Source organism: Haliotis asinina, chromosome 10 (assembly GCF_037392515.1).
Source record: "Haliotis asinina isolate JCU_RB_2024 chromosome 10, JCU_Hal_asi_v2, whole genome shotgun sequence".
In the NCBI taxonomy this organism is placed as follows: Eukaryota; Metazoa; Mollusca; class Gastropoda; order Lepetellida; family Haliotidae; genus Haliotis; species Haliotis asinina.
Window position 1 is genome coordinate 48,711,392 of NC_090289.1, and position 11,411 is coordinate 48,722,802.

General features: G+C 39.9%; 1 protein-coding gene across 2 annotated transcripts in view; it reads right to left on the bottom strand.

Moving 5' to 3' along the window:
- LOC137298227 (C1q-related factor-like) overlaps window positions 1-11,190 on the bottom strand; it is a 62,257-nt gene extending 51,067 nt beyond the window's left edge. Inside the window, exon 1 of one of the 2 annotated variants that reach the window (XM_067830397.1) lies at window positions 11,083-11,190. The gene's annotated coding sequence lies outside the window, so the exon portion shown is untranslated. Of the gene's footprint in view, window positions 1-9,821; window positions 9,868-11,082 lie in introns of those variants that run through there. The other variant, XM_067830398.1, reaches the window with a different exon arrangement.
- Between the last annotated feature and the right edge of the window lie 221 nt (window positions 11,191-11,411).

Consider the following 11,411-nt stretch of genomic DNA (forward strand, 5'->3'; position numbering starts at 1 on the left):
CAGCGGTCTGGAACAGTAATCAACAAGATGATCTGCACAGTTGATGCACGCTGACATGTGTCAAGTAAGCCTGACCAACGTTACGGGTTACTGAAGACCAATTCCAGCCCGAATCGTCACGGGTGTAAGATGAAGGCAGTAACTAGCGACAGTTAGGTTTGCATGTGATGCCCTATGTGGTACAACCACGGACCAAGGATTATAATCGGGGTCAGTGTGTGCTGAGAGACCTTTAAGACGACGTAAGTTGTTGATACCCTGCCTGGAAACGTTTCGGCATTAACGGGATAACACACAAACAAGCTGTCGGCTCGGAGTCGGAATGAGCATTCTTTGTAAACACTGTAACAGGGCAATCCACTGGACTGGCACTATAAAATCCAGGGATGCATTCACTGACTTTTGCATGCACGTATCTGTGCACGTATTACGTTCCCAGAGATGACTTTTACAAATGTGTAGCAGGAATGAATGATGATTATCTGTTCATATTTCTTCTTACAATAGTGTCTGCAATATTCAATTACAAAAACAAGAACAAAAAAATGTATACTTTCTATTTCCCCTCAGTATGGACATGTTTATTTATATCTCAGTAGTTACATAGACACTGTATGTTCACCATCAGTTAATCAACCGTCACCGACTACCTATTTCGCTATGCTCATGATGGTTTTTTTCACTACTTCAATGTAATGCAAGGACACACTGCAACAAAGCTCAACTCCAGTTTTCGGCTATTTTGTGTTCCTGAGACAGTTGGTTCTGTTCACCTCATACATTCATCAAATTTAAAACTCTGAGAACACACATGCAGTGGAAAAGACCTCTGCTATATGACAGCCTCTATACCAAACAGAACGACTGACGCGTCTTCACTTCACTTCACTTTTTTCACATTTCAAGTGTGTACAGTTGATTCAAATATCAAGGATACACTCAATATGCTGAAAATAGACTAAACTTTTCTGTCGAGTGTTCTTCCTACATTTTTTCATTAAGACAGCAAGATGGAGAAGAAGATTGCAGTGTTGGTGTCAACAAATGTACGGCGGTAAAAATAATTTATCAGTATTCACTTTATATAAATAAGAAACAGTGACAAGCTTGACTTTGCCTGCATAACAGCAGTCAGGGGTTTCTTACTACCAGACTTTCAACTGCTTATAGCATCAGGTCTTCGAATGGTCTTTGTTTGGCATGCATCTTTGTTGTCTTATATTATTGGTGTTCTTACATGTACATATATATGCTCTCTGCCACATAGCTTTCCTTCACCTGATGAAAGGGTAAGGAATGAAATACTCCTAAACGTTGTGTTCTTCATAATGAAGAGTTGGTATCCATGAGAACTCTCTTCGTTATGCTTATAACATACCTGTATAAAAATAACGAATTCTTGTCACTATTCGGTATACTTCCTTAATTAGTCACCGACCTGATTTCAGAATCGAGTTCTGGAGGTACCGATTTTGTGGGATGACCTTTGCGTTTCGGTTTGGAATATCTTGTTACGCATCGTCCTATCTTTCCCATGGTTATAACCTTCATAAGGTATTGCTACACCTTACTCTCACCTTTCTGATGAAATCTTTGTGCAAGGGAGCAGACACCTTGGATGCTCATAGTCTTGAGCCATTCATTAATATTTGTCCATCCTATTTCAGAACACAGCTTTATAAACATAATGACTTCAACAAACAATAATGCCTGTTTTATATGATGTTGGGAAAATAAGAGATTCTGATGTATGTAAGCTCTTATATCTATGAATATATTTTGGGATAGTGATCTCTTACTATTACTGTCTGTGTATCCATGTATGCCTGTTACTCCCACTAGAATCGGTGAGGACAGATGGTCGAAGCTTCTCAATCTGGGGCGTCGACGGTTTCATGTTAGTCACCGGAACTAGAAATGAAAGTCACTATTGGAACTTTGTCCCTTTGTCTAACCACATTTCCCGCAGCTACTGCTTTAGAAGTTTCAAAAGGGTGTTTCTTGAATATTCATCTTGTTGTATTACAACATCGACTCTCTTAGCAAAGCATTTACATTATGTCAAGGTAGTTCTAAGAAGAACCATCAGTGACCAATCATATGTCCAATGCAGCTGCCTATTTTGACCAACCCATTCACGCGACAATTTGCATCATCAGAATTAAATAATGATTCATAAATATATGTCCATGACAGAGGTAGAGCCGTTCAAAGCTTTCGTCACAGCTTTCTGACGATTATGGAAATAACCATTTACTTTCTGTCAATGAAAATGTGCTTTGCATAACTCTACATATGTCCAGTGCAAATACGTCATCACCGATAATAATAAGGGAAGAGCATGCTCCTATCAGCACCAGATGACCCATGTTTGATTCCCTGCCTGTATATATCAGACTTCCATGATGCGCTTCAACCTCATCAGTAGGTACGAATCAGACACTATTACATTCGCCGTGAATTGCTAACGTCTCATTTGTTGAGGTTGTTAGATCACATGTCTACCTGCCCGTGTAACAAGGCAATGAGAGGGATATTGTCTCGCAGACAGCTTTTGTGTTTGTTCTTATTACTTTCCCCTTGACGAACATAACACGCAGAAGATCAAAGAGTCACTTAAAGCCAATAAGGACCATACTGGTTGTCTCTGCACACTTAACTATATGGAAAAGCAGCCTCGCGTGTGAAGAGAGTAACGGGTAGGTGGAGATTGTCACTCTACTGCCGGTGCGCCCCAGGAATAGAGAAGGATAGCAAAATCGGTGATATAGGTTTAAGGACCATTCCTTTCTTCACCCCTGAGGTAAAGAGGGATGCATATGGTGATGGTAGAGGAAATAGGGGTGTAAAGTAGAGAACATTCACTAGGAACACAGGTTGCTTTACCTTTGATAGGTATGGACATATGGTGATGTTGATGGTAGGGTTGTGAGATAAAAAATCTCCACAAACTACGGTATTTTCTTTACCCCTCGGTAAGTCTGGACATATGGTGATGGGGTGTAAGATAAAGGATATCCATGCACATCTTTGTACGTTTCATCTCAGAGGTACAGAAGATCACAGGTGTGTTGGGGTATAAAACAGCAAATATCAACACTGCCAGCTGTATCTCTGAGGCAGAGTGAACACAACCGAAATGGGGTGTACGGGAGCGAATACCATTGTCAGTCTCCCCCCGAGGTTGAGATGGACGGCACATGTGTAATAGGGTCTCAGGCAGAGACTCTCCTGTATCAGGAGTGTCAGTGTCATTCAAAGGTTCTGATGGGCGTCGCGTGAGTAGTGGGGTGTAAGGTAGGGAACATCCACTACCAACAAAGTCGGTTTCTCCTTGTGGTACAGAACAGCCCAGTAACAGGAAAAGGAAGCTTGCGACCGGCATCTCTCAGTCCAGAAACCACAAACATATTCTTTAAATAAGCCTATTAGAACAAGCCGTGAGCCGAGGCGTTCTCCGACAAACAGTATCGAGACAGCGTCATCAGATTAGACAATTACTGCTGCACGGTGCACATTGGTTTGTTTGACGAGCCAAGTTAAAAGAAAGAGTTAAAGGATCTAAGGCAATGATATTTGTTTAACCCTGCTTCCTTTGAGGATACACGGCAAGGCACACTTCTAGATTCGCACCATTGAAGCAGCTTTGATACACAAGTAGTCCGAGGAATGACTCAGGAACAGAATGTCACGTGTTTGTCATGACTGTCGACAAATCAGCTACAAGAAATGAACGTTAGGCGAACACAAGTCCGTGAATGCTCGTTCGTTCACCAAACAAACACCAACGGTGGAACATTGTTAGCACGGCAGACTAGGGATCAATGTGCAGTCAGATTTCAGTCTCTGCTCCTTGTGGTTTGTTTGTTGTTTCACGTTGCGACCAACATCATTCCAACAACGTGGCGGCGGTCTATAAATAGTTAATTCTTAACCAGAAAATCCAGTGATCAACAGCATGTGCGTCGATCTAAGCAACTGGGGTACGATGACGTGTCAACCAAGTGAGGGAACCTGACCATCCGATGCTGTCAGTCGCCTCTTACGCCAAGAATGAGTTACTGTAGACCATGGCTTGGATTTTCGAAGCTTTCTTAGCGCTAAGAAAGTCGTAAAGTGCCATACATTAGCATTAACTTACGACGATCTTAGCGGTAAGATAGATTCGAAAATCTAGGACCAGTTCTAGCCCGGGTCTTCACGTGCTTCACCCTGGGGAAGTATACTACTGAAAGTGAAGCTGCGTCGCAATCATATCTTCATTTCGTGATCACATATTACTAGGTACTCATTCACTGCAGAGAGAACACACTGGTGTATGTGTCGGTCGATGCCATTTGCCTACAGTGACACCTGTGTATTACATTCAGAGCAGAGTGGAAGCCTAGAAATTATGGGGTCTCATGGTTCGTCTATACTTTATTTACAAAATATTGTGAATAAACTGGATTATTAATAGTAACTCATATGAAATGTTTTTAGTGAACTAAACGCTTGTTTCTAAAAAGGACTCCCCCCCCCTCCTCCACACACACACACACACACACATACACACACACACACACACACACACACACACACACACACACACACACTCACACAATAAACTACAACGAACTAGCTTGTTTTGAGTTTGTCACATGTCAAATATGGTATCATTAATAGCCCTAGGCTCACAACGGTGTAACAATCTCCCGAATGAATTGACGCGTACAAGGATGAAAAGATGCATCAAAGAAATGCATAACCGAAATTAACTCGGCCAGGGGAGATGTATATCATACCTTCCCACAGGGCACCTAACATGTCGCAGATTCAGAGTGTACTATAGGGCGTCTACACAGACAGCAGCGGAAGGTCAGTGGTTCGATCCCCTGATTGTGTTATACCAAAAGACGATAAGCATGACACTTGTTGTTACCCCACTTAAGGTTGGTTGGTGTGTTGTTTAAATCCGCAATGAGCAGTATTCCAACTATACGGCGGCAGCCCGTAAATAATGAAGTCTGGACCTAACATTCCAGTGATCAGCAGCATGAGCATCAATCTAATCAACTAGGATACGATGATATGTGTCAACCACGTCAACGCACCTGACAACCCGATCCTGTTAGTTGCCACTTATGACAGCATGGGTTACTGAAGATCAATTCTTCACTGGTATCTGCGTTTAAGGAATAGAAAGGTCAGCTCGAAGTATATTTGTTTCAATTGATTCACCCTGTTTCAGTGGACAGTTGCTATAAAATCAGCATTTACTGTGCTTAAAATCGTCATTCATTTAATGTCAGCTGGCTGTATAAAACCGGCAATCTCGAATCAGGTGAGGTAATTCTGAGCCACATTCATCTCCACACCACCCCATCTACCTGTACCCCAAATACCGACATATTTTAAAAACCGTTTTTGTTCCTGACTTACAGACATCAAGCATTTTTTTAGGATAGGGATGTGCAATGAAATCGATCGTGAATCAATAGTATGGCTGTCGCAGTTTCTCTTTCATTTATGTATTACCCTGTGACATTTCAGCGAACACCTGTAATGAGCTTATCTACATAGCAGCAACTGAAACACTGACAAGTAATTCAATACCATGGCACGGAGACTCGGCCTGATCTTACTGGTAAGAAAATTATTCTGTTCCTTATAACAGATGAATTTCTAAAGATCAAACAATAACTCAAATACTCAGTTTTATCTATGATGTTAGTTGATATAATGTGTAAGACCAATTGTCGATATTATTGACTTTAATTTCCCTTATCACCAAACTACTAAAGGATATAAAAGAGAAGTCTCTCATTGATACGTAGACTCGGAACTCTGGAAATGGAAGAACTGAAGGAGTGTGAGAAGGTATCTTTTTTGGATTCAGTTTCAGATGAAAGCGACATACAAAATACTTACAAATCAAAAGAAAGTGAATCATAATTATTTTATCAAAGTGACGATTATAGGTGTTCGCCAAAAGTTTAGCACAACCGGCGCCACCGATGGCACCTGTCATCAAACACATGCAAAGGAAACTTGGTCGTTTACATTGTAAAAACCATAAACGCATGCTACCTATCAAAATAAGGAACTGCACCAACATTTGTGTCCGCGGTCCGTCAAATTTGGACACGTCCTCCATATGACAACATAACAAATTTGAATGTTCTTCTGAGATATGGAATCTTGTAATCTTCTCAGAACACGTTCCTAAGAGCTGAAACCCTCACCACATACCTGCAGATATATCTGTATGACATCTACAGACGTTAATTGACACCTTGCAGCTGTTTATGTGATTAAAGCATGGAAAATAATCGATGAAACATGCTCAGTTTTCGCATCAGATTACATTATCCTCTGATGCACTTACATATTTAGTCTTCTGCCACTGATGTATTTGAGCTCAGCTAGATTCCGTCTGTAAAGAACACATTCTGGAGTCCTAATGCTGCTTCATATAAAAGACTTCTTACAGATCTACATTCTCTGCCCGAATTAAGAAACAATCTGAGGATGGTTCATAAAAAATAGAAAGGCTGAATCCCTCCAGCGAAATTCTCAACATTAGATACTTCAGTGAGATGAGCTTCCGATTTCTTGTAAAATGAGGCTGTTGCGAGACACCCTTTGAGGCAAACACTCTGTAATATAATCGGATGTATGTGTCTAAATGTACATGCCCAGAGCATTACTGCTGTATGTGATGGGTGTTGGTGAACGGGAAAGAAAATATATCTGCCTTTAGTTTTGTGTTGTATTCTTAAACATAGTTCAAACGTATTACAGTTCAAGATGACTTTTAGTGCAGTTAGTGCTTTTTTTTTTTTGTGACACAAATTTCAACACAAGCATCAAAGTCAGAAAAACGCCAGTGACGTATCCAGAGAGTGTGGTCGACTGTATTCTTTGCGAGTATACTGAAGGTCGTGAATGATAAGCCGTGCTGCGTCTCATCAGACAAACTCGTTTCGTTTTATTAACCTCCTGGGAATACCATGTTGTGAGATAAGTGGTTGGTTTGAAGAAACGTAAATATACCGTAAACGCCCTGAAACATTGCGATATCGCGTTCACATATTGGCAGATCTCGATTATAATCATTCCGTATTGTGCTAAATTTTCTTGAATGTAAGACGACAAAAAGTTGTTGAAGGCCCCAGTCGGCAAGACATTTTATATAGCACATCAGTCTGGAAGTAGATACTACTGAATATTGGCCGATAGCGTGGGCATATATCTGCGGAGCTACATTTGGTAGGATCACACACTGAAACCTCCTGGTCAGCGAGAGTGGTGTCTTGTGAAGAACATGGAAGATACTGGCCATTTAATCCACCGGAACCACCGGAGTTCATAGATGATGATGATGATGATGATGATGATGATGATGATGATGATGATGATGATGATGATGATGATGCAGTATATTAAATCTTTGTGCAACCATACTACTACAAAACGAATAGTAAGAGTTGATCGTTTGCTCGAATTTGTTTCCGGGAGTACACTGAACGAGCCCCAAAAATTTCCGATAATAATGTCTCCAAGCAGGTATCTAAACTTGTTGATTATGACTGACATAGCTGTAGTATCAACGCTAGCATGAAGACAAATGTTTCATTGGTTGTACTTGGTAAGCAGCATCTACAGAAGCGATTCCTTGCTTCAGGATCAACTACAACAACTTCACATGGCGTCACATCAAGGGCATAACACGAAGACACTATTCAAATTAAGCATAATTTTAGCCAATACAGATCTAGTTCTGATCGTGTTTAGCCATTTCCAGAAAACTATTAGTGAACAGAGCATAACGCGATCAGACGTATGGAATTATCAAAACTATACGAATCTGTTTAGTACATTAGGAATCTGTTTAGTACATTAGTGGAGATGTCTTTAAGACATTGAAGGACTCGCCTCCCACCGTGACAACCGTTTGATGTACGCCTGACATGAGAGGAGACAGCGCGTTAACACAATGTATGTTTCCGGTTTGCTCTCATTTACACAACGACTTATCAAATTACGATGTCTCTCGATACATTCTATTATAGATGTATCTGTCGCCATTGTCGTGATCCATCATTGACAAAACAAAGATGGGGAAACGTACAGTGTTCTTGCTGCATCCAGTCAAGTAGCGGGTATTAGCAAATGAATTCATATATAATTAAATAAATGTTAGAGTTGAAACAACTATTACGCTAATATTTGTATAGCGCCAATATCCAACTCAACTTCTCAAAGGCGTTTTGATTTGCCTAGATCATTGGATGTCAATCGCAAACGGCACATTGTATTATCAATACCAACTACCTGGGCACTTTGCAAGTCTTAAATCATTAGGTACAGTGAGTTAATGAAGCCTTTCCCATCCGTACAAGATACCCATGCATAGCAGGACTGCCACATTAGTCACAAAGTCAAGTTAGTCATAGTCAGAGTCCATTCCAAAATAGTCACATTTTACTACTGACTGATATATTCACATGGCAACAACACTGTTTCATCTATACTGCAGTGAGATTATGTTAAGGAACGTGTACTTGGAATTGTTACGTGTAGATGTGCACGTATTTGAAGAAATATACACATGGGCAACTCTAGGTTGAGACAAAGGATTGCTTGGAACACGTATGTTTTTTATTTGTGCAAAGTAGTCAAAATATGTATTCTTTGCCATTTTGATTAACTAAGGAAACGAAGTTGATGCAAAACATAGGTTGTCCCGTGGGGTTAAAGAACTGTTGAAGATCTTCAAGAGATGTTACTGGGAAAGTAACAGCTAAAAGAAGAAGGTTTTGGGATTGAGAAAGTTTCATGTTATAGTTTCAGTTTCATTAATTCAAATGCAGACTCACTTACAGTTTGGCGTCATCACAGACTTTCACAATATATAATATGTTTCATAGTGAAATGTTCAAAAGCTATTTCAAACCTCATTAATGCTGGCATTCTTCTAATCCTGCGTCATAAAGACAACACAGTCAAATTCCATCTTCTGTTTTTATCATCTGGTTCCAGACAAATGTATCTAACGGCTAGACACGTTATAGTGACATGATCAAAAAGCTATTTCAAACATCATTAATGCTGGCATTCTGTACTGCTAATCCTAAGTTACAAAACAATACAGTAATACTCCATCCTCTGTTTTTATCATTTGGTTCAAGACAAATGTATCACGGCCAGAGACGTTATTACAAAGACTACCACATAAAGAAGCAACTTTTGAACACATATATAACAATCGTAATCATAGAAAAACCTTTATGATTGCCGTTGTCATAGCTACATAAATGAAATGTAAAGACACAACCCGATAGTTCACCCTTTTTCAAACTGGTGTACATCGGTAATGGGAACTTAAAATAATTAGACATTTACTAACTCGTATGTACAGAACTCTTAATGTATGATGGCATAAGGACTTTATTGTGTTTAAAAGGAAAGGGACATTCAAAAGGCGTGATGTCCCTTTTCAATCACATGGTTGTCGTTGATAGAAATATAATAAATAAAGGTAAGATGTTTTTAAACCTTAAAGCTATATAATTAGACGCATTTGCATACCATCTTTTCCCATTAGTTTAGACACAAGGTATTGATGCCATTATTGACTTTGATCAGAAGGACAAGTACCATTCGTAGTTTAACAGTATATTGATTCTTCGGCATGCAAGACATTTCTCTTCCTCTGTGCCATTCAACTACTTTAAGAAAAGGGGTAGTTTGGGTTTTAAGCATTTAGCTTAAAAGGTTATATGTTTCCACCTATCTGTCTGGTCACATTACTTTTGTCGTGAGGCAATTCATCTTACCTGTACGTCTTATCTGGGCTTCTATCTTGGCAAGGAGGGAAGTAAGTCAGCTTTCGTCTTCAGTGTGACTCAAGTAAATATCCAATAACGCACAGGAATGTTGCTACTTTATACGGTCTATTATTATTATATGTGATGACTCACATCTATGTGACCAATAAAGTAGCACGGAGACCAGTCATTTGAAAATCTAAAACTGGCACCGTTTGAATGGAATTGACTCCGCTATTGCGCAATGTGGATTCTTCTGTCAGAGGGTCTTGGCTCTCTGCATATCAGAGGTCATTGGGCATATTCGTTATACTTACCTCTACAGGAATAGTAGTAGCGGTAGTAGCAGTTGTGGCAGAGGTAGATGTGGTAGTAGCAGCAGCAGCAGCAGTAGTAGTAGTGGTAGTAGTAGTAGTAGTAGTAGTAGTAGTAATAGTAGTAGCGGTCCTTAAGTAGGTGTGCTAGTAGTAGCAGCAGCAGCAGCAGCAGCAGCAGTAGTAGTAGTAGTAGTAGTAGTAGTAGTAGTAGTAGTAGTAGTAGTAGTAGTAGTAGTAGTAGTTTGAATAGTTCTATTAGGAATATATTCCTGCACTGGTATCAGTTTAGATTTTAGAAGAGAAAGTATTTAGTTCGTTTTGGAGATTCACCGAATCATACTATTGATCAGCAAATACAGTTTTATCACTTTTTTAACGTTCTGTTATCTTTATCAAAAGTATGACCAGTCAGACGTGTAGCATTGGTTAGTATGCAGCGTCGATTTAACCCCTACATTCCCCGCAAGAACATTGTTAGTTTGTCTGGCCTGGTGTTGTCATCCTAGAATGCATCGCCTGACATAAACATGTAACCATCATTGGCATGTTTTCTTCTTTTAGATAAGTTTATCTTAAGTTATTTGTCAATGTTAGTGTTTTTTCAAACAGGTTAAGACCTCAATTTACATACATACATACATACATACATACATACATACATACATACATACATACATACATACATACATACATACATACATACATACATACATACATACATACATACATACATACATACATAGTGAAGTTCATATATCTAAAATTTTACAATACTTTACACCTGAGGCTATTTTCACACCCCATGTAAAAAGAGTGTATAAATGTACAGTGTATAGAAAACTTGTATTGGTTTCATCAGAACCTGACTACGCCTTGAGAAAGAAGAGAGAGCGCAGAGTCAACTTCAGCTGACTGTCTCTATGTGTGGTACACAGTTTGTGAAAGTCACCTACCTGAGTTGTGGTCACAATAGCCAGGGCACAACACTTGACTGTAATCCTCAGATGACGAGCACTAGTCCAATATTGTGGAGGGAGATCATTAAAACTTTCAAAGAACGTTGTTTGTGTGACCTTAGGCGGTTAACTGTGAGTGAGCACAGCCATCAACCTCTCGTCTCAGTATCGATTCCTTCCCGCCATTTCCTCTGCTGTATTGTCGTCTGCCACCAGTCGCCATCTTGGCGCAGGCGTCATCAGCAGCCTGAGTGCGCGCTTAAGATTGCTACACAAGGCACGGACCTGGTCGAGATTATACAGTCGTAATATCGATGAAGTTCCTA